The sequence below is a fragment of the Macaca thibetana genome, chromosome 7, assembly GCF_024542745.1.
Source record: "Macaca thibetana thibetana isolate TM-01 chromosome 7, ASM2454274v1, whole genome shotgun sequence".
Taxonomy (NCBI): Eukaryota; Metazoa; Chordata; class Mammalia; order Primates; family Cercopithecidae; genus Macaca; species Macaca thibetana.
The window spans coordinates 26,260,955-26,282,504 of NC_065584.1; the positions used below are offsets into that span (position 1 = coordinate 26,260,955).

A 21,550-nucleotide genomic window follows, 5' to 3' on the forward strand; every position below is an offset into this window, starting at 1 on the left:
GGAAGGTATTTATATTAATCCATATTACTTATGGTGGAGGAGACTCAGCCAGACAGTGCTTTGGGAATTCAACCAAGGTTGTGTGCTAGGAAATGGCAGGAGAGCTTCCGCACCAGGCCAACCAGCCCCAAAGTCTTGGAGCAGCCTTCGGATGCCCTGTGCTCTCCTCTCGTTTGCCTCACTCTTCTGCTGCTGCTGCTGCTGTAGTACTCTCTGCTCCCTCATTACCCAGGAGGCAGTGGGGGCAAGGAATGGAAGGTAAGTGATGGCTGGGGTGCTGTTTCTCCACTTGGCTGCCCTAAAATGGCCATGCCTTCAGGTCATGGATTATATTCATGGCATTCAGATTCTTTCACATCTTATCTTTAGCCTCAAAGATTTCCTGATTGCTCAAAACTATTTATATGATAGTCAATTTGCTCAGTTGTTCACTGATTTTTCCAAAATTAATTTTGAGATTAGTTATAATTATGTTGCCCCCATCTGACTGAGGATCTTATCTTGTGACTGACAATGCTTTTGATATATTGTGAAAGCTTTACCCTTTAAGGCAGCAATTCACAATCTGGCCCATAGTCCTTGGGGTCTCCTAAGATCCTTTCAAGGGGTCTTTCAGGTTAAAATCATTTTCATTCTAATTCTAAGATGTTATTTGCCTTTTCACTGCTTTGACATTTGCATTGATGGTAAAAAAGTAACAGCAGATAAAACTGTTGGCCATTGTCTACTCATAGTAAAGCAAAATGTCTATTTCACCCAACAATATCCTTGATGAGGCAGTAAAAATTATGAATTTCTTAAAATTGTGATTCTTGAGTGTGTCTTTTTAGCATTCTCTGTGACAGATTGGGAAAAAATACGTGAAACACTTTTGCTCCATATCAAACCGTAATAATTGTCTTGAAAAAAAGGTATTTTTTTAATTTTTAAGAATTCAGTTTAAAAATTAAAGTTATTTTAAAATTATTAAAATCACGTAATGCAAAAATTTCTTAATGAACAAAATATCAGTATTTTAAAGACAAGATCCAACTAACACTTGCATGACTATGCCACACTTGGCCCACCCTTATCCTGGACCTGGTGTTGCAGGAATTTTCCTAAAGTTCAGTTAAAGGTGGGGTCCTTGTCCATCCCACGGCCATGAAAATTCAAGCTCGCAGATGGTTTGAAGGGTAAGTGAGGCGGGTTTTATTGGGTGAAAAGGAAAAAAGAGGGGAAACAGGGGCTCTGAGCAAGGCCAGAATTCATCTAGCGCGCCTCCAGCCCGCACCTCAAATCCCAGGTTCCACACAGGAAGAGGAGGGGCCAGGCTCTTCCCCGCTGCAAGTGGCACAAACTGCTACGGCTCCACCCCAGTGCACAGGCCAGTTGGAGTTTTTCCGGGGACCTCCTCCCCGCTGGCTGTCTCACTGGTTCTAATAAAATTTCATTTACAGAAATAGTCAACCTGTGAGCCGTGGTTTGCTGCTTTGATTTTGATTTGATATTTTTAATATACTGCGTTAAAATGTTGTTTTCATTACTGAGTTTTTTGGCACCCCCTTAAATTTTACATCCGAGGCAAGTGTGTCACTTGCCTTAACCCAATCTCAGCCCTGCATTGTCCTAAGAATTTAAGATTTATTAATATTACCAGAGAATAAATCAAGAAATGACAGTGTTCAAATGCATGAAAGCATAATTTTGAAAACTGCTCAAGTATGACTAATTCCATCTGTTCATATGTGTGAAAATTTAACTCAACCCTGTGGAGATGGAGTTCTCTACCTTAGGAGGGTCCTGTAGGATGGGTTCCCAGCAGACTTGATGCCCAGTCTGTAGGCAAGAAGCAGAAATAAACCATGTGTAGGGCCGGCCCCACCTCAAGAAGTGTTTCTAACCTAGAAACCCAAGGAGTGGGGCCGGGCGCGGTGGCTCAAGCCTGTAATCCCAGCACTTTGGGAGGCCGAGACGGGCGGATCACGAGGTCAGGAGATCAAGACCATCCTGGCTAACACGGTGAAACCCCGTCTCTACTAAAAAATACAAAAAACTAGCCGGGCGAGGTGGCGGGCGCCTGTAGTCCCAGCTACTCGGGAGGCTGAGGCAGGAGAATGGCGTGAACCTGGGAGGCGGAGCTTGCAGTGAGCCGAGATCTGGCCACTGCACTCCAGCCTGGGCGACAGAGCAAGACTCCGTCTCAAAAAAAAAAAAAAAAGAAAAAGAAAAAAAAAAAAAAAGAAACCCAAGGAGTGTAGGGGATGGTGCGCAGCATTAGAGTGGTAAAGAAAATGGTAATAAACCCAAGGGTCCAGTTCCAAATTTTCTGCCAATACCCAACTTGACCCATCAATGAACCTAAACTGAATGAGAAGCTGCAGGGTACATTCCTATTACCCAAAGTAGCCTCTCCCACATAAGCTAATTCCCTCTTGGGTTTCCTCCCATAGATTGTGTTTGACAATAAGGATAGAGTAATTGGCAGAGCTAAGGCCAATTACACAGGAGAGACTAGGCGTTAGCCCCTGCCTCCTGCCCCCACATAATGGATAATATAGACATTCCCCAAGTTACACAGTCATTCCATTCTGGAGGCTGTTGTGCAGCTCAGATTTTAATTTGAATCTAAAATGTTTGAGTACATGTGCTGTATACTGCAATAATAACCACCTATGTAGCTGCAGGCATTATGCAGAAATAACACAGATGTTTGCAGCAAGTAGAGACGTGTGAGACTTGCTGCAATCACTGCTGCCTGCTCTGTTGTTTTGGCAATACTAAGCTGAGTAATGGCTCCCAAAGACATCAGGTTGTCCTCCCTGGAACCTATAAATATGATGATGTTTGGGAAAAGGGTCTTTGTAGATGAGATTAAGGATTTTGAGATGGGGAGATAATCCTGGATTATGTGTGGGCCTTAACTGCAATCACATGCATCCTTATGAGAGTGGCAGAGGGCGATTTTGCTTACACAGAAGAGAAGGCACTGTGGAGATGAAACAGAAAGAAATTTGAAAATGCTGATCTTAAAGATGTAGTGACGAAGCCACAGCCAAGGAATGCTGGCAGCCACCAGAAGCTGCAAGAGACAAGAAACAGATGCTTCCCTAAAGCCTCTGTGGGGAGTGCAGTTCTGCTGACATCTTGATTTTAGCACAGTGATTCTCATCCCAGACTCTGGCCTCCAGAACTATGAGAGAATAAATTATTGTTGTTTTAAGATACCAAGGTTGTGGTAATTTGTTACAGCAGCCATAGAAAACTAATGTACTAAGTCTCTAAAATCTTAAAATGGAACCCTTTGCATAAGGCTGAGAATGAGTCAGTCTGAATTAGGGGAGCATCTGTAATGATGGAGGACTTGTTTTTTTTGTTTTTTTTTTTTGAGATGGAGTCTTGCTCTGTTGCCCAGGCTCTGGAGTGCAGTGGCCCCATCTCGGCTCATGATGCAGTGTATTTTTTAAGGAGATGTGTGCATGTCACTGTGCTTGGTCCCTAAACCTTGCAGCTCCTTATAATTTACTCATTGAGTCACCAGATATTTACTAAGCACTTCCTCTGTCTGTATAGTTCTGCTAGGTGTGGATATTCAAAGACATAGCACAGCGCTCAGAATTGAGCAGAAATCCATTGGGCTTCTTTCTGGATCCTCTAGTAGGAAACCAGAGCCAACCTGTGCTCCTGCGATTACCATCTCTTGTGGTTGTCTTTCAACCACCACTTGTCTTTTTGTTTTTAAGTTTTTTTTTTTTTTTTTGAAATGGAGTCTCGCTTTGTCACTCCGGCTGGAGTCCAGTGGCGTAATCTCGACTCACTGCAGCCTTCCTGGGTTCAAGTGATTCTCCTGCTTCAGCCCCCAAATAGCTGGGATTGCAGGCACGTGCCACCACATCTGGCTAATTTTTGTATTTTTAGTAGAGACAGGTTTCACTGTGTTGGCCAGGCTGGTCACGAACTCCTGACCTCAAATGATCTGCCCTCCTTGGCCTCCCAAAGTACTGGGATTACAGGCATGAGCCACCGTGGCTGGCCTACATTTTTCATTTCATACAGCTGAGAATTTGGAACTGGCTCTGAGGAAGCAAAGAAAGAAGTGGATGCTGGGAGAGTTACTTGCCTGAGCAGTTCATTTTATGACAGGTGCCTCTATTGTCTCTTCCTGTGAAGGGTAAAAATCAGAATTTAAAGCAACTTCCCTTGTTAGTTATCATTTACTTCTGGGGCTTCTCCAAAGCTCTTACTCAGTTTTATCCTGTTTTCTTCACTTGGAGAAAGTGGGCACTACTGACCTAGGATAAACTTTTGTCTAAATTGGCCACCTAGCTGTGGGCCAAGTAGTGCCCATTTTGCCCACAGCTAGGTGACCAACTTAGACAAAATGGCCCTCTCGTGCTTTTTGTCTAATCTGACCACAGAGAAATGATTTGCCCATCAATTTCTCATTTATCTACTCTAAAATGCTCTTCTTAGTTTATTAACTTCCATCAGTCAGATGTTAGATCTATTTTGGGCTATAGCTTCACTCATGTAGACTGAGCAAACTCTTTTTAGCATGGATAACACAAGAATGAAATGGAATTAGGGCAAGAGAGATGTTTGGTGTGCTGTATTTAAATGCAAAAATTTGGAACCTTTGGTGAAGTTTGGAGTATGTAGGTGTGTCTCTGTGCATGCAAGAAAAAAAGTTCAGCCAGAAAAAAAAAAAGGATCAGTGGAAACTAATTTTTGGCTTTAACCCTTTTCCCAATCACATCAGCATCACCGGAACAAGCTGACTCTTTCCTATATATAATATATAGTTGTAATGTTTAGCTTCTTCCCGTTTTACTCTTCATACTCCATTTACTTCCATTAAGAGCCCATACTTTCTGATCAGATGTCTTCATGTCGGGAGAGATGTAACAATGTTTATCTTGGTACCTGTCTCATGCAAACCCTCTGTGGATGTTGTTTTGTGAGAAGGTCGTAAGAGAAAAAGGTGGTGGGAGGAGAAGGAGGAGGAGAAGTGGAACTGATCAGTGCTGTTCCTAGTTTTAATTTCCAGAAGAAAAAGTGAAACCTTCCTTAGCCAGCTGTTTCGTACCTGAACATCCTGGCTTGCAGAGAGAAGTTGGGAAAGAGAATAGCACACTCACACACACAGAGGGAGTGGTGAGGTTATCCGGGATGTTCCTTTCCCATCCCCCAATTCCCTTTCTTCCTCTCTTTGAAGTTTTTCTGGCAGATGAAGAGTAAAAAACAAAAGAATACATCTTTTAAACTGTGCCACCTAAGAATAAAGCCAAGCGAGCATTGGACTTCCGCCTGGAATTGGAATGTACTATTTCCCTAATTAAAATGCCACAAGGCTGTAGGCACAGTGGAGTTAGGTACAAAGAAATTGTCACTAATGGTACATCTCTTACTTTTTATGGTATTTAAATGGCTAGAAGCTGCACTGGGAACCTTAGAGAAGCCAAGGAGTTGTTAGTCCTCACCCTAGTGACCTGGCTACTTACTTTATTGTGCATTGAAGCATACCAAGGTTGATTGGATAACCAGGAGCAACAGCTGGTAGGAAAGACGACTCCAGAAATGCTTAAATCATCAAGGCAACCACTTTGTCTTGGACTTTAATTAGGGCAGGATTTGAAGTGAATAAGTGCCATCATGGTTGGCCAGAGTAAAAAGGAGATATACAGTCTCCTTTGGAAACATATGATTAAAATTGGCCAGGTGTGGTGGCTTACACCTGTAATCCCAGCACTTTGGGAGGCCGAGGCAGGTGGATTACAAGGTCAGGAGTTCGAGACCAGCCTGGCCAACATGGTGAAACCCCGTCTCTACTAAAAATACAAAAATTATCAGGGTGTGCTGGCGGGCACCTGTAGTCCCAGCTACTTGGGAGGCTGAGGCAAGAGAAACTCTTGAACCCGGGAGGCGGAGGTTGCAGTGAGCCGAGATCGCGCCACTGCACTCCAGCCTGGATGACAGAGTGAGACTCCATCTCAAAAAAAAAGAAAAAAAATGAAAGAAAGAAAAATATGATTAAAATAAAATGATAGTGACAAAAGTCTTTTTTTTTTGAAGCAGAGTCTCCCTCTTGTCACCCAGGCTGGAGTGCAGTGGTGTGATCTCAGCTCACTGCAACCTCCGCTTCTGGGTTCAAGCGATTCTCCTGCCTCAGCCTCCCGAGTTGCTGGGACTACAGGCATCCGCCACCACGCTCAGCTAATTTTTGTATTTTTAGTAGAGATGGGGTTTTACTCTGTTGGCCAGGCTGTTCTTGAACTCCTGACCTCAGGTAGGTGATCCAGCCACCTCAGCCTCCCAAAGTGCTGGGATTACAGGCGTCAGCCACCGCGCCCTGACTGACAAAAGCCTTTGTATAACCATATATATGGAAAGAGAGCATTAGTTCTTAGGACCTGAGTTTACTATGAATGAGGAAACATATAGAATCATTTCCTTTTGACTCTTTTATGAAAATTGTGTTCAACATTAAAACCCTTGAAATTTGGTGGAGGCCAAATGAGGGATTCATACCTCTTTGACTTCGTAAGACCCCTTTGGGTCGGGCCATGTTGATAAATGATCTCTTTAGAAGATTTTTATTGGAACCTTTAAGGTCAAATATGTAAATTAGCCACAAGAACACTGTTCACATCTCCAGTTTGAGGTTGCCATATGATTTAAGGTTGTATGGTGAAAAATGTCAAGAAATTTAACTGAAAACTCATTTATTGAACTCTGAACCAGATGCATAAGATATTCTACAAAACCGTGAGCAGAACCAGAGTGTTAAAAAAAAAAACACACACACACACAAAAAACCTTCCGGTGAATGTATTTAAATCAAAATGAAATTTTGTATAGTTCTCTAAAGAAATTTTTTTTGAAAATGAACCTAAACCCATCTCATGTCTTATTCACGTTGGGTCCTTTAGCCAATAGTGTTCCTGACTTTCTCTAGCTACAAAAAGTTTGACTAACATATAAAGCTTCCTCTGGCTTTAAAATTCCATCAGGTACCAGGAAGAATATAGCAGTCAGCTCATCTACCATCTAAAATCTTTATACTGTTCTCTCAAAGCCAAGGCTGATTTTAAGTATGTGCATTTTACAAGTGTGGGTGTGTTTAGAACATGTCTGCAAATGCCTGCAGATAAATGGACTAAAAGAGCAAAGTTCATCCTTAAAATTAAAAAAAAAAAAAAAATTAAGGCACTATTGTCAGCATGAAGCTTCCTGTTCACTCATACGCTGACCTTCCTCCAGGGACATGGTAATTTATCTGCAAGGCCAGAGCTGAATTGGACCCATTATGCAGATACTGCAGGATGTGCATAATTACAAACAACAACAAAAAAACCCTTTCATTTCCGGAACATTTGTCCCATAGCCCAGGCAAACACTAGTATTCCCTTATGCTTCAAACGTCTTCCCTAAAAGCTTGGGCTAAGGCCTTCCCATTGTGTCTGGGGAAACTAATTATCTGGGACCAGAGAAAGAGCCACTTGTTTGGGGGAGGATCAGAGATGACGTCAGCCATTTAAGAGGGAGGCAGGGGTGACAGCTGAGAGGCTTCATCCTGAAGAAGACTAGCCCAGCCGTTAATTTCTATTATGTTGTTCATTCTGGCTAATGGGGGTGGTGAGTGGTGGGTGGGGGTGGAATAAGATATCCCAACCCTTTTGGTGAATATGTGGACAAGGCCCACTGCATTTTGCATGCATATGTAATTCCCCCTGCAACAGAAGAGGCTTTATTTTTTTTTAATACCTTCAGTTCTTCTGTGCTTCTAAATGTAGTTAATGACCTTTGTGCAGTCCGTCTCAGAGGACGCTGTACCCAGGAATAAATTTCAGCAGAGCCTTTCCTTCTCAGGGCTGATACTGTCTCTGATCCTCTCCCCTGGGCTCCGTCTGCTGTAATTGCACTGCCTCTCTCGCCGTTCCAGGCCGGTTCACTGCTGTCCAGGCTGTTCTCTGTGCCCTGAGAGCTTTTCCTCCACATTTTCACTCCAAACTCTGCTCAAGCATCGCCTCTGCAGGGCGGGCCAGAACCCTCCGCTTCCACTCTCTAGCTTTTTTCTGCTTCAAATGTCTTCACAGCTCATGCCTCTATCTGCAATTGGGTCAAATATGCATTAGTTTACTTGTTTATTATCTCCCTTCTCCATAAAGGGAAGGTCTTTGTCTATCTACTTTACTCTTTATTCCAGAATATGGTTTGAGGAACTTAGTCGGTGCCCACCCAGGATTTGCTGGACTAGTGGAAGGAGAGAGAAAAGATGGACATGAACTCTCCTGCAGAACGACTAAGTGACTGACTCCCATTTGTGGGGCTAATGAGCTGTTAGGTCGAACTTGAAGGATGGCGCCCTTGGTGAAGTCAGCGTGTTGTTTTTTAAACAAGATAGACAAGGAAACTGGCCTCTCACCCATCCTGTCCCCTTCTTTTCAGCTATTGTCATCGGGTTATGATTTCCCATTGTTCCACACACATACGTACGTGCATACATGGGTGTATACACACCATGGACATATACATACACAAATACACCTATATTTTTTTTCCTGGGGGCTGTTTTAAAAGGCACACTTAAAAGCAATAGTTCTGTTGTATTTAAAAGTGTCATCATGCCACGGAGGATGGTGAAGTGCTCTCAGAGATAACTCTTTCCAGTATCTAAAAGGAAACAAAATATTTTATTAAAACTCCAATATTCTCCTCTTCCAGAGAATGTGCAGGCTCACCCAGAGAGGCCATGTGGCCTAGCTCACCCTTGGTGTGGGATACAAAACACAATAAACTACCCAAGCATGCATGAATTAACTAGTTCATTCATGCAGAAAAAAATGTAGGTGCTGGGAATACAATTATGGGAGAGCTGGACACAGTCCCTGCTCTCCCCACGTTGAAGTTGCCTAACAGTTGGGCAGTCTGTTACTAATGGAGCTTTTGGGGAGTGAACAAGAGCTCCTCTGAGCTAGTCCTGGGAGCAGTGGCTGCTTCTTATTGCCAACTACGAAAAAGCAGAGGAGCCACAGATAAAGAATGGAGTTAGATCCATTTTCTTCGCACGGATGGGCACATTGACAGCATCAAAAAAATCCTATAACTTAGTGATTAGACATCAAAATATAAAGGACATGACATCAAAATATATGTATTTAAAATTTTAATCTACCCAGGATCCCGAAGGACAAGAAGAAAGAAAAATATTGTATTAGCCAACAACGTGTAGATTTATTATTCACATAATCCATGTTATTTTGACCTCCCACTCTAGGCTCACGTTCAAGTCATGTTCAGCACTGTGGATACAGCCACATACTCCTGCCCCATGGAGCCCACATTCTGCGGGGCGACAGGGGATTCACACCAGAAGCACACTAAAGAAGTAAATATAAAGTAAGTGTGTTAGGGGCTGGGCGCGATGGCTCACGCTTGTAATCCCAGCACTTTGGGAGGCTGAGGTGGACAGATCACTTGAGGTCAGGAGTTTGAGACCAGCCTGGCCAACATAGTGAAACCCCCTCTCTACTAAAAATACAAAAATTAGCCAGGCGCCTGTAATGCCAGCTACTCGAGAGGCTGAGGCAGGAGAATTGCTTGAACCAGGGAAGCAGAGGTTGCGGTGAGCAGAGATTGTGCCACTGCACTCCAGCCTAGGCAACAGAGCAAGACTCTGTCTCCAAATAAATAAATAAATAAAAATAATACAATAAGTGTGTTAGGTAATAAAGTGGGAAGGAGAGAAAAATGAGGCAAAAGAAGGGACTATGATGAGGAGGATGTGAAATTTTCCTTAAGGCCAGGGAGTGACTGAGGGGCATATGTGAGTGAAGACCTGGGGGACATGGGGCAGCAAGCCTTGCAGAAAGTGGGGAGGAGCCTTCCATGTGGAAGGAACAGCAAGTGAATAGCCCTTGAGGGGCAGCTGTGTTCTTGGTGTGTGACCTGAGTGGAGTGAATGTGGGGAGAAGAGAAGGAGGTGAGGAGGAAAGGTTACAGAGACTCAGACACACAGGTCCTTGGCAGACATGGTGAGGACCTTGATTTTTTTATGGGTGAGATGGAAAGCTAACGGAGGGTTTTGAACAGAGGTGTGGCCTGATCCAACTTGAGTTTCAACAGTAGTTCTGTTAAAACTGTGTGGCAGCTCTGGTGTAGCGGTTGAGGGTGGTGTAGCTGAGAATAGACTGGGAGGAGAGGACAGAGGTAGAGGCAAGGAGACAGGGTAGGAGGCCACTGTATCCATCCAGGCAAGAGAGGGTTGTGGCTTGCAGCAGGGGGGTAGCTTGGAGAAGGCAGGAAGTGATTGGATTCCAGATGTATTTTGAAGGTAGGACTAACAAAAATTGTGATGGACCAACTATGAGAAGAATCAAGGATGACTTGATGGTTTTGTTCTGAGCAGCTGAAAGGATGCAGGGGCTGCTTTGGAGGGAATAATAGGAGCTTAGTTTTCAACATGTAAAGTTAGAGACCCAAATGGAGATGTCAAGTTGATTTGGACAAAAGAATATGTTTGAGAATAATAACCATCACCACCTAACCCATGTTGAGTACTCTTATTGTGCCAAGCGGATTTGCAAGTGCTTCATCAGTATTAACCTAATCCCCTTATGAGGTTTATATTCTCTTCAGCTGCATTTTACGGGTGAGAAAAACGAGGAACAAATGAATTTGAGTAGCTTGTTCCAGGTTACAGGGCTGGATCTGGTATGCAAACCAGGCAGTCTGGATCCAGGGTCCCTGGTCTTAACCTCATAGGAAAGGAGGAGAGGCAGATATTGATCTTTCCTTCACTTTATTCCTTCAAGCTAGATGGATGTGGCTTGAAGTGTCATGATGGCAGCATCCTGTTTTTACCTGGCCCGGACATCAAAGGTCTGGCCCCTGGGAGCATAGTCAGCTCCAGGCCCAGTACTTTCTCTCTTTCAGCTAAGCTTGTGGCCTGAGGACATTCAATTAAGAACCTGAATAAAATAACTCATCCGAGATTTCTAAGCCGAAAAATAAACAAAGCGTATTAGAACGAATGAGAACAGTTTGTGAGAGTCAGGAGCTTTGCCTCTCCCAGATGCACTGTTCCGAGTTTGTGTTTCAAGAGAAACGTTGGCGTTTTATCTCACAAATGTAAGGAGCCGATATGCAAATACCATTAAGTGAAATAGCTTTCTTACTGAGTAATCTGTCTTTTTTTGATATGTGGTTTTAATAAGTTTTATTACCTATTGAATAAATACAAAACAACATTTTAAAATGTGTATTAAATTATAAAGAACAGCAGTACAACCCATCACCCAGTTTAATAAATGGAATATTGTCATCGCCAGAGGCCCTGCGTGTTTCCCTACTGATCACAGCCTCCTCCCTCTTCACATCCCCTTCCCTCCCCTCTGTATCACCACCTTCTGAGTTTCATGATAATAACTACATTACTTTTCTTGACAGTTTTACTACCTACACATGCATCAAGAATGTTATAATTTAGCCTGGTTTTGAACTTTATATATATGGAATAATACTGCATTACTCCGTGGCTTACTCCTTTGATACATTATTTGTGGGAATTGTCCATGTCAAAAACTAAAAGAACTTGTAGCTATGGTTCTTTTAGTTTTTATTACTCTGTATTCCATTATAGTAATATACTACAATCCATATATCCATTCTGTTTTTGATGGACATTTGGATTCTTTTCTTTCTTTCTTTCTTTTTTTTTTTTTGGAGATGGAGTCTTGCTCTGTCGCCCTGGCTGACGTTGCAATGGCACGATCTCGGCTCACTGCAACGTCCGCCTCCCAGGTTCAAGCGATTCTCCTGCCTCAGCCTCCTCAGTAGCTGGGATTACAGGTGCCTGCCACCACACCCAGCTAATCTGTTGTGTTTTTAGTAGAGATGGGGTTTCACTGTGTTGGCCAGGCTGGCCACAAACTCCAGACCTCGTAATCCACCCGCCTTGGCTTCCCAAAGTGCTGGGATTACAGGCATGAGCCACCATGCCTGGCTCATTTGGGTTGTTTCTAAGATGATAATGCACTTCCATGAGCATTATTTTTGTCTTTCTATGAACATTTTTAACCTGTATCCTGGTGAACATGTGCAGGTGGTTCTCTTGCATAAAAAAATAGGATGGGAATTGCTGTGCTGTAGGATGTGTTCATATTCAGCTTAATCAGGTAACACCGAGCCATTTGCTAAAGTGGTTTCTAGTTATCCTACCGGCTGTACATGAAAGGCACTGTGGCTCCTCTTCCTCAGCTGCACTTAGGATTGTTACATTTTTCTATTTTTGTCATCAGGGAGGTGGAGAAAGAAAGGGGGAAGGGTAATAGGATCTTAGTATCTCATGTGGTTTTAATTTGCATTTCCTAGATTACTAACAAGGTTGAGCATCCTTTTTTTTTTATTTGAGACGGAGTCTCGCTCTGTCACCCAGGCTGGAGTGCAGTGGCGCCATCTCGGCTCACTGCAAACTTCGCCTCTTGGGTTCACGCCATTCTCCTGCCTCAGACTCCCGAGTAGCTGGGACTACAGGCGCCCTCCACCACGCCTGTCTAATTTTTTGTATTTTCAGTAGAGACGGGGTTTCACCATGTTAGCCAGGATGGTCTCGATCTCCTGACCTTGTGATCCACCTGCCTCGGCCTCCCAAAGTGCAGGAATTACAGGCGTGAGCCACCACGCCTGGCCTTGAGCATCCTTTTTTGGTGCCATTTGGATTTTTCTTTCATGAAATCCCTGTTCAGCTATATTCCTGTTGGTGTCTCTGCCTTTTTCTTGTTGATTTCTAGGAGTTCCTGGTGCATTCAATGTGTAGCAGATATTATCTCCTATCCTGTGAATGGTCTTTTCATTCTCCTTATGTCTTTTGGCAAAAATAAGTTATTTATTTTAATGACATAATTTTTTTCAATGTTTGTTTTATTATTAGTGCTTTCTGTGTCTTGGTAAAGAAAATATTTCTCTACTCCAAAGTCATGAATGCATTTGGCTAGATTGTCTTCTAAAATGTTTCTTATATAGCCTTCACACGTTGACATTCAGTATAGCTAGAATTGGTTTTTCTGTACAGTTTGAAGTACAGGTCTGGCTTCACTTTTTCCTGTAGATATCCAGTTTTTCCAATACTGTTTTGTTGTTGTGTTTATTTTAATGTAAATACTTATAAATATATTACTCAAAACTCAGCTTCATTCATATCTAAATAGTATGATTCTGCTTGTTAATATAGGTGAAAGCCCTGCTATAATTTTTTTTCTTTCCAACATTTATTTTAGATTTAGGGGGTACATGTGCAGGTTTGTTACCTGAGTAAATTGCCTGTTGTGGGGGTTTGGTCTGAAGATAATTTTGTCACCCAGGTAATCAACATAATGCCCAATAGGTAGTTTTTCAATCCTCACTCTCCTTCCACCCTCCACCCTCAAGTGGGCCCCAGGGTCTGTTGTTTTCTTCTTTATTTCCATGTGTACTCAGTGTTTAGCTCCCCTTTAGAAGTGAGAACATGTGGTATTTGGTTTTCTTTCTTGGGTTAATTTGTTTAGAATGATAACCTCCAGCTCCATCCATGTTGCTGCGAAGGACATGTGAGCTCATTTTTTTTTTTTTTTATGGCTGTGTAGTATTCCATCGTGTATATGTTGCACATTTTCTTTATCCAGTCCATCGTTGATGAGCATCTGGGTTGATTCTGCATCTTTGGTATTGTGAATAGTGCTGCAAGGAACATAGGCGTGCGTGTGTCATTTTTCCTTTGTGTATGTACACAGTAATGGAATTGCTAGGTCAAATGGTAATTCTGTTTTAAGTTCTTTGAGAAATCTTCAGACTGCTTTCCACAGTGGCTGAATTAATTTACATTCCCACCAGCAGTGTGTAAGCCTTCTCTTTTCTCTGCAACCTCAGCAGCATCTGTTATTTTTTGACTTTTTGATAATAGCCATTCTCACTGGGATGAGATGGTATCTCATTGTGGTTTTGATTTGCGTTCCTGTAATGATTGGTGATATTGAGCATTTTTTCATATGCTTGTTTGCTGTATGTTTATCTTCTTTTGAGAAGTGTCTGTTCATGGCCTTTGCCCATTTTAATGGGGTTGTTTTTTGCTTGTTCATTTACGTTTCTTATAGATTCTTGATATTAGACCTTTGTCAGATGCATAGTTTGCAAATATTTTTCTCATTTTGTAGCTTGTCTATTTACTCCATTGATAGTTTATTTTGTTGTGCGGAAGCTCTTTAGTTTAATTAGGTCCCACTTGTCAATTTTTGTTTTTCCTGCATTGCTTTTGGAATCTTTGTTGTGAAGTTTTTGCTAGGGCCAATGTCCAGAATGGTATTCCCTATGTTTTCTTCTAGGGTTTTTATAATTTTTTGTTTTACATTTAAGCCTTTAATCCATCTTGAGTTATTTTTTATATATGGTGAGAGGTAGGAGTCCACTTTCAATCTTCTGCAAATGGCTAGCCAGTTTTTTCAGCACCATTTATTGAATAGAAAGTCCTTTCCCCGTTGCTTGTTATTGTTGGCTTTGTAGAAGATCAGATGGTTGTAGGTGTGCAGCTTTATTCTGGGTTCTCTAACCTGTTTCATTCGTCTATGTATCTGTTTTTATACCATACCATGCAGTTTTAATTATTGTAGCCTTGTGATGTAGTTTGAAAAGGGTAGTGTGATGTCTCTAGCTGTGTTCTTTTTGCTTAGGATTGTTTTGCCATACTAGAATTTTAATTGACATTGAAGTAAATGTATAAACCAGTTTGGGGAGAATTAACATCTTTACAATGTTAAATCTTTCAATCTCTAAATATTTATCTATTTATCTGTATCTCCATATGTATATATTATCTCCACATGTATATCTCTCCATTTATTTAATCTTCTTTATGGTCTGTTAATAAACTTTAGAAATGCCTCCTCTAAGGCCTTAGCACATTTTTTCTTCGGTTTGATACTATATATGCTTCATACTTTTTGTTGCTGTTATAAATGCTGTCTTGTTTTAAATTTCATTTTCTAAATATTTCTTGCTGGCTTACAGAAACACAATTCATTTTTATATGTTGATTTTTTAATTAACAGGCATACCTTGCTAACATTATTAATTTGCTAACTTATTGGTAAAGTCTTTTGGTTATTTTACGTATACAAAAATATCATCTGCAAATAATGACAGTTTTGTTTCTTTCACTTCTTTTCACTTCCTGCCTTACTGTGCAGGATCTGATCATAAATATGATGTTGAACAGAAGTGAGGGTAATGAACATCACCATCTTGATCGGAATCTCCAAGGGTTAATTAGCTTTATGTGATGTTCTCTGTGGGGTTTGGGGGGTATTTCTGTTAGGTTTAGGGAGTTCTTCTGTTTGTAATTTGCTAAAAATTACTACCATGAATAAAGACTAAAATTTATTTAGTGCTTTTTCTATATCTATTGTGATGGTAAGATTTTTCTCTTTTAATACGTTATTGCAGTGAATTACATTAATTGATTTTCTATTATTAACCCATGTATTCTCAACAGGGTGATATTATCCCCAAGGGGGCTAAAAATGGTTCTTGAGTAGGGCAAATAAATTGTAATTTTTGTTGTATACAGAATACCTATAATATATATATACAGTACAAAAGTAAACATAAAATATATATGTAGCATTAAAATTTCAAAAACTTACTTTGCAAAAACTTGGTGAAAAGGATGAAAAGACAGGCTATAGACTAGGAAAAAATATTTGCAAACCGCAGCCAACAAAGGACTAGTATCAGGCCAGGCACAGTGGCTCATGCCTGTAATCCCAGTACTTTGGGAGGCCAAGGCAGGTGGATCACTTGAGCCCAGGAGTTTGAGACCAGCCTGGGCAACATAGTGGAACCCTATTTCTATGAAAATACGAAAAATTAACTAGGCATAGTGGTGCACACCTGTAGTTCCAGCTACTCTGGAGGCTGAGGTGGGTAGGTCGCTTGAACCTGGGAAGTGGAGGTTACAGTGAACTGAGATGGCATCACTCCACTCCAGTCTGGACAACGGAGTGAAACTGTCTCAGAATAAAAACAAAAGGACTAGTATCTAGAATATATAGAAAAATCTCAAAACCCAACAGTAAAAAGTTCCCATTAAAAAAATGGGCTAGGCCGGGTGTGGTGGCTCAGGCCTGTAATCCCAGCACTTTGGGAGGCCAAGGTAGGCAGTCACCTGAGGTCAGGAGTTCAAGACCAGCCTGAACAACATGGTGAAACCCCGTCTCTCCTAAAAATAGAGAATTAGCCGGGCGTGGTGGCATGTGCTTGTAATCCCAGCTACTTGGGAGGCTGAGGCAGGAGAATTGCTTGAAACCAGGAGGTGGAGATTGCGGTGAGCCGAGATCATGCCATTGTGCTCCAGCCTGGGCAATAACAGCGGAACTCCATCTTCCAAAAAAAAGAAAAAAGTGAGCTAAAGAAATAAACATATGTTTCACCAAAGAGAATATATCAAGATAGTAAGTAATCATATGAAAAAATATTCAATATTATTATCCATTAGGGAAATACAAATTAAAATGATCTTTCACTGCACATCTATTAGAATAACTGAAATAAAAAGTAATGGTAAGACTAAATGCTAGTGAGGATGCCAAGAGATTGGATCATTCTTGCATTGCTGGTGGGAATATAAAATGGTACAACCACTTTGGAAAACAGTTTGGCGGTTTCTTATAAAACAAAACATGCAATTGCCATATGACCCAGCAATTGCACTCTTGGACTTCATCTCAGAGAAATGGAAACTTATGTTCATACAAAAACCTGTACACAAATGTTTATAGCAGCTTTATTTATAGTAGCTAAGAACCAGAAGGAGCCTAGATGTCCTTTGATGGGGAAAGAAGGAAACTAACTGTGGTGTATGCATACCATGGAATACTACTCAGCAATAAAAAGGAATGAACTCCTGGTACATGCAACAACTCAGATGAAGCTCAAAGGCATTATGCTGAGTAATAAAAGCCAGTCCTAAAAAGTTGCATAATGCATGATTCCATTTATATTGCATTCTTGAAGTGACAAAATTATAGAAATGAAAAACAGATTAGTGGTTGTCAAAGGTTAGGAACAGAGCATGGAGATGGAGGCAAGCTAGGAGGGAAATAGGCATGCTTATAAAAGTGCAGCATGAAAGATCCTTGCAGTGATGGAACTGTTCTATATCTTGACTGGTGGATACATGAATCTACACATTGATAACATTGCATAGAACTAGATACACACACATGAGTACATGTAAAACTGGGAAAATCTGAATAAGATTGGTGAATTGTATTAATGTCAATTTTCTGATTGTAATGTATTAGAGGAGGAGAGTTCAAGAGAGAGTGATTAGGGAAAAAAATGTACAAAAAGGTTTCTTAGGGGGACGATAATGAAAAAAAGGTTGAGAAACACTGTGTTAAACCAACCTTGTATAAATTGGGTAACTCAGTTTAGTCATTATGTAATTCTCCTTTTCATAAATCACTAGATTCTCTTTGATAATTTGTTTGGGATTCTTTTATCTGTGTCCATGATTGAGATTATTCTGTATTTCTCCTTTTAGAGACTGTACATATAAATTGGGTATTTATTGTCAGGTTTTGGTGTCTAACCTTGCAAATGCTAACCTTATAAATTTAATGAGTAGATGAGTGGCCTTTCTTCTTGTATACTCTGGAGTAGTTAGTGGAAGATGAAAAGAATTTTTTCTGGTGAGAAGGTTTTAAGTCTTGGTTCACTTAATTACAAGGTTACTGGACAAGTCAGGTTTTTAACTTTCTTCTTGAATCAGTTTTGAAAAGTTATGTTTTACTAGGACTTCTATAGTTTTATCTGTGTTTGTGTACTGGTATAAAGACAATTATTATTTCCCTTCATTGCCTTGTAAATATAGTATTTGTAATTGTGTACCCTTTTCATTCCTACTGTTATTTGTGCTCTTTTTAATTCTATTTGTCTTCTCTAAGAACATTTTATCTGTGTGTTTTAAAAATTTTTAATAATTTATGCTTTTGTATTTTTTCCTTTTTCTAACATTCTTTGATTTATTTTGTTCTACTTTTGTATCTTAATAAGTTGGGAGCTTATTGTATTAAGTTTCAGTTGTCTTCTAATATAAGCTGACTATATTGCTTACATATATTCTTAAAATTTTCACATATAGTATTTTCATTATTGCTTGACTCAAAATATTTCCTAATATTTATTAAGATTTCTTCTTTGACCAGTGAATTATTTAGAAGTCTGTTTCTTAATTTTTAAATTTTCCAGTTTTTTTAAATCTAGATACTAGTTAACCAGACAACTAGTTAGATAACTAGATACTTAATTTTATTGTGACCAGTATTTGTGGTCTGTATACCAATTTTTTGAAATTTGTTACAGCTTGCCTCATGTCAAGTGATAGCATGTTATCACTTGTCATAAAAATTCTTGGTGTTATTATAAAAAATATGCATTCTTCACCAGTTGAATGTAGTGTTCTATGATCATTAGATTAGATCAGCATGTTCATTTTGTTGTTTAAAGTTTCGTTTGCTTGCTAATATTTTTGCTTGCTTGACATGTCAGTAACTGAGAGGTGTATTTTAACATCTTCCATTATGATGATGGACATTTCTTACTTTCTTACAGTTCTGTCAATTTTTGCATTAATAATTTTGAGGCTATGTTAATAAATATATCCAAGTTTAGAATTATTATATTTCTGATGGATTGTGCTTTTTGTTATTTTGTTGCAAAGTCCATCCGTAATCTATAACTCTATGAGCTTTTTTTCATTAACATTTTGTCTTATATGGCTTTCCCATCCCTTTACTTTCCATCATTGATAATCATTTATGTTTTAGATATATTTTTTGTACATACCATGTTAAATTTCATTTGTTGATTCAACCTGACAGTCTTTTTTCTTTTATCTGGAATGTTTAGTCCATTTATGTTTATTTTTAAGTACTGATATAGTTTTAATTCTAACATCTTACATTCCATTTATTTCACCTTTCTTTCCTACTTTAGGGGTATTTATAGTTTTTGTTTGTCTAAATTGTCTTTATTTTTTCCCTTGTTCTGTGAAGATATTTCACTGGGTATGTAATTCTAACTTCATAGTTATTTTTCTGTCTATACACTGAAGTGCACATTGGCTTCTCCTGCTATGGAAAGAGGTGGTAGTCAGTCTAAACATTCTTCTTTCGAAGGTAATGTATATTTTCTCTTTGATGGCTGTTAAGATCTTCTCTTTGTTTTTGGTCTTATGTAGTTTTGGTGTCTATTTGTAGATTTATTTTTAGTCACCTTGCTTGAGATGCCTTGGAATTTCTAATCTGACAAGTAAAATCTTTCATAAATTCTGGGGAATTTGCAACCAGTATTTTTTTCAAATATTGCCCCTCTACCATTTTCTTTCTCCTCTCCTTAGGAACTCAGATTAGGTATCTATGAGACTGTCTCACACTGCCCTCCATGTGTCTCAATCTCTCTTTGATATTCTCATCTTTTTGTCTATGTTATCCATTCAATTTTGTATTTACAGTAGTATATTTTTTCTTCTCTGGAAGTTTATTTAGTTCTTTTTCAATTCTACAAGCTCCTTTTTCATATTTTTAATTTCTTTTCTTATTTCCTTAAACAGATTAAACATAATGGTGCTTTTTGCTCAACAATTCTAGTGTATGAAAATTCTTCGCAGATCTCTTTCTGCCTTTTCACCCCACCCACTCACACGCTTTGCTGGTTCTTGTTCATGGTAACTTGATTTCTTATGCATTTTGTGATTTATTTATTTATTATGTGCACATCAACTTTGGAACATTCTGTCTGAGGAGGCTGGTTTGAAGGTATCTTCCTTCCAGAAAGGATTACTGGCCGGGCGTGGTGGCTCATTCCTGTAATCCTAACACTTTGGGAGGCAGAGGTGGGCGGATGGATCGCTTGAGGTCAGGAATTAGAGACCAGCCTGGCCAACATGGTGAAACCTGTCTCTACTAAAAATACAAAAAAAATTTGCCAGGGATGGTGGCAGGAGCCTGCAGTCCCAGTTACTTGGGAGGCTAAGGCATGAGAATCACTTGAGCCCAGAAGGTGGAGATTGCAGTCAGCTGGGATTGCATCACTGCACTCCAGCCTGGACAACAAAGCAAGACTCTGTCTCAAAAAAAAAAAAAAAGGCATTATTATAGTATTTGCTTTTCCTGGATGCCTGAGGCTACTAACCAGGAAATACTTAAACTAGTCTCAACTTGGAGGTTTTTCAGACCACACAAGTAGTTTTAGCTGCACACCCCTGTGTGAGACAATTTGTGGTTATTAATTCTCGGGAGATATTTTTTCCTCTATTCTTCACGCAATCCTAAGTTAGACAATTTTCTTTGCTATCTCCAGCTAGGGGGTGGAGGTTATTTCTAACTTACCCTGTAAGCCTTTTAGGAATTCTCACTTTATGCATCAGCTCTTCTGTTCCCCATATTCGGTTGGCCCTAGGTTCTTTATCATTTGCCTTCTTCATAAGAGGTTTGGAAAACTCAAGAGTCTGGTTTGTTCAAAATCTTGAGAGTGAAAATCAGCTTGTGTCCTCTGTTTACTCTTTTGGGGTTGCAGCTTTCACTCCGCCTCTGATGATTCTTTACTTTGTTGCTCACCCTGTGAAGTATTTTAAATAATGTTATTACGTTTCACAAATATTTTAATTTTGTTTCCATAGTAGTTTAAAGTATCTAAACCACCATACTATAGGAAATGGCATCATATAGCAAACTTTTATAAATTTGGCTTTGCTTTTTAATTTTGGTTGGTTTATAAAAAATTTTATTTTTTCTTCTTTTTTAGTATTTTAATGTTTTTCTGTGTTTGGGGTGAGGGTCATAGATACCAGTCCAATTTTAATATTCTGTGTTTAGTATAGACTGTTATGGAATGATTCGTGGTGCTTCTGTTGATATAACCAACAAATATTTGTTGAATGTCTGCTTTATACCAGGTACTATTCTAGGAATGGGGTTATAGAAGTGAACATAATAGATAATCCCTGCCCCCTCAAGAAACTTGGATTCTAGTATGGAAGACATGGGCATGTAGCACATTAGACAGTGATAACACTAAGGAGAAATAAAGCAGGGAAAGGGACCTTGCTTCTTTGGAGACAATTAGCTCAGGAATATGCAGAAAGGGTGACATTTTTAAAGAAGAGGATATGAGCGATGAGCACTCCAGAAAAAGGACCTAAATGCTTTACAAATGCCTAAGAGAATAAGGAATGAAAAGTTTTATACTATTGGAAGCATTGATGTTTATGCTTTCTTCTCTCTTAAATCTCAATTTTTCTTTTTCTACTTGTTTAGTTTTCCTGGCAGGAGAACTGACTTTATCATCTTGGGCAAGTTTCTTAATGTCGTTGAGTTAAAATAAGACTACTGCCTATCTCTCAGGATAGACGGATGAAACAAGACATTTGTAAAATACCTGACATTTGATGGGTACTCAATATATGGTAGTTTTTCTTGTTTTCATTCTTCCTGTCTTATCTAGGCTATTTTCAGCACTTGTTTCAGTACCTGTTGGT

At 39.8% G+C, this 21,550-nt stretch overlaps 1 protein-coding gene across 4 annotated transcripts in view; it reads left to right on the forward strand.

The window, feature by feature from the left end:
* Positions 1-21,550, forward strand: part of STON2 (stonin 2) — a 175,750-nt gene that overhangs the window by 44,303 nt on the left and 109,897 nt on the right. The gene's annotated exons all lie outside the window — the stretch shown is intronic.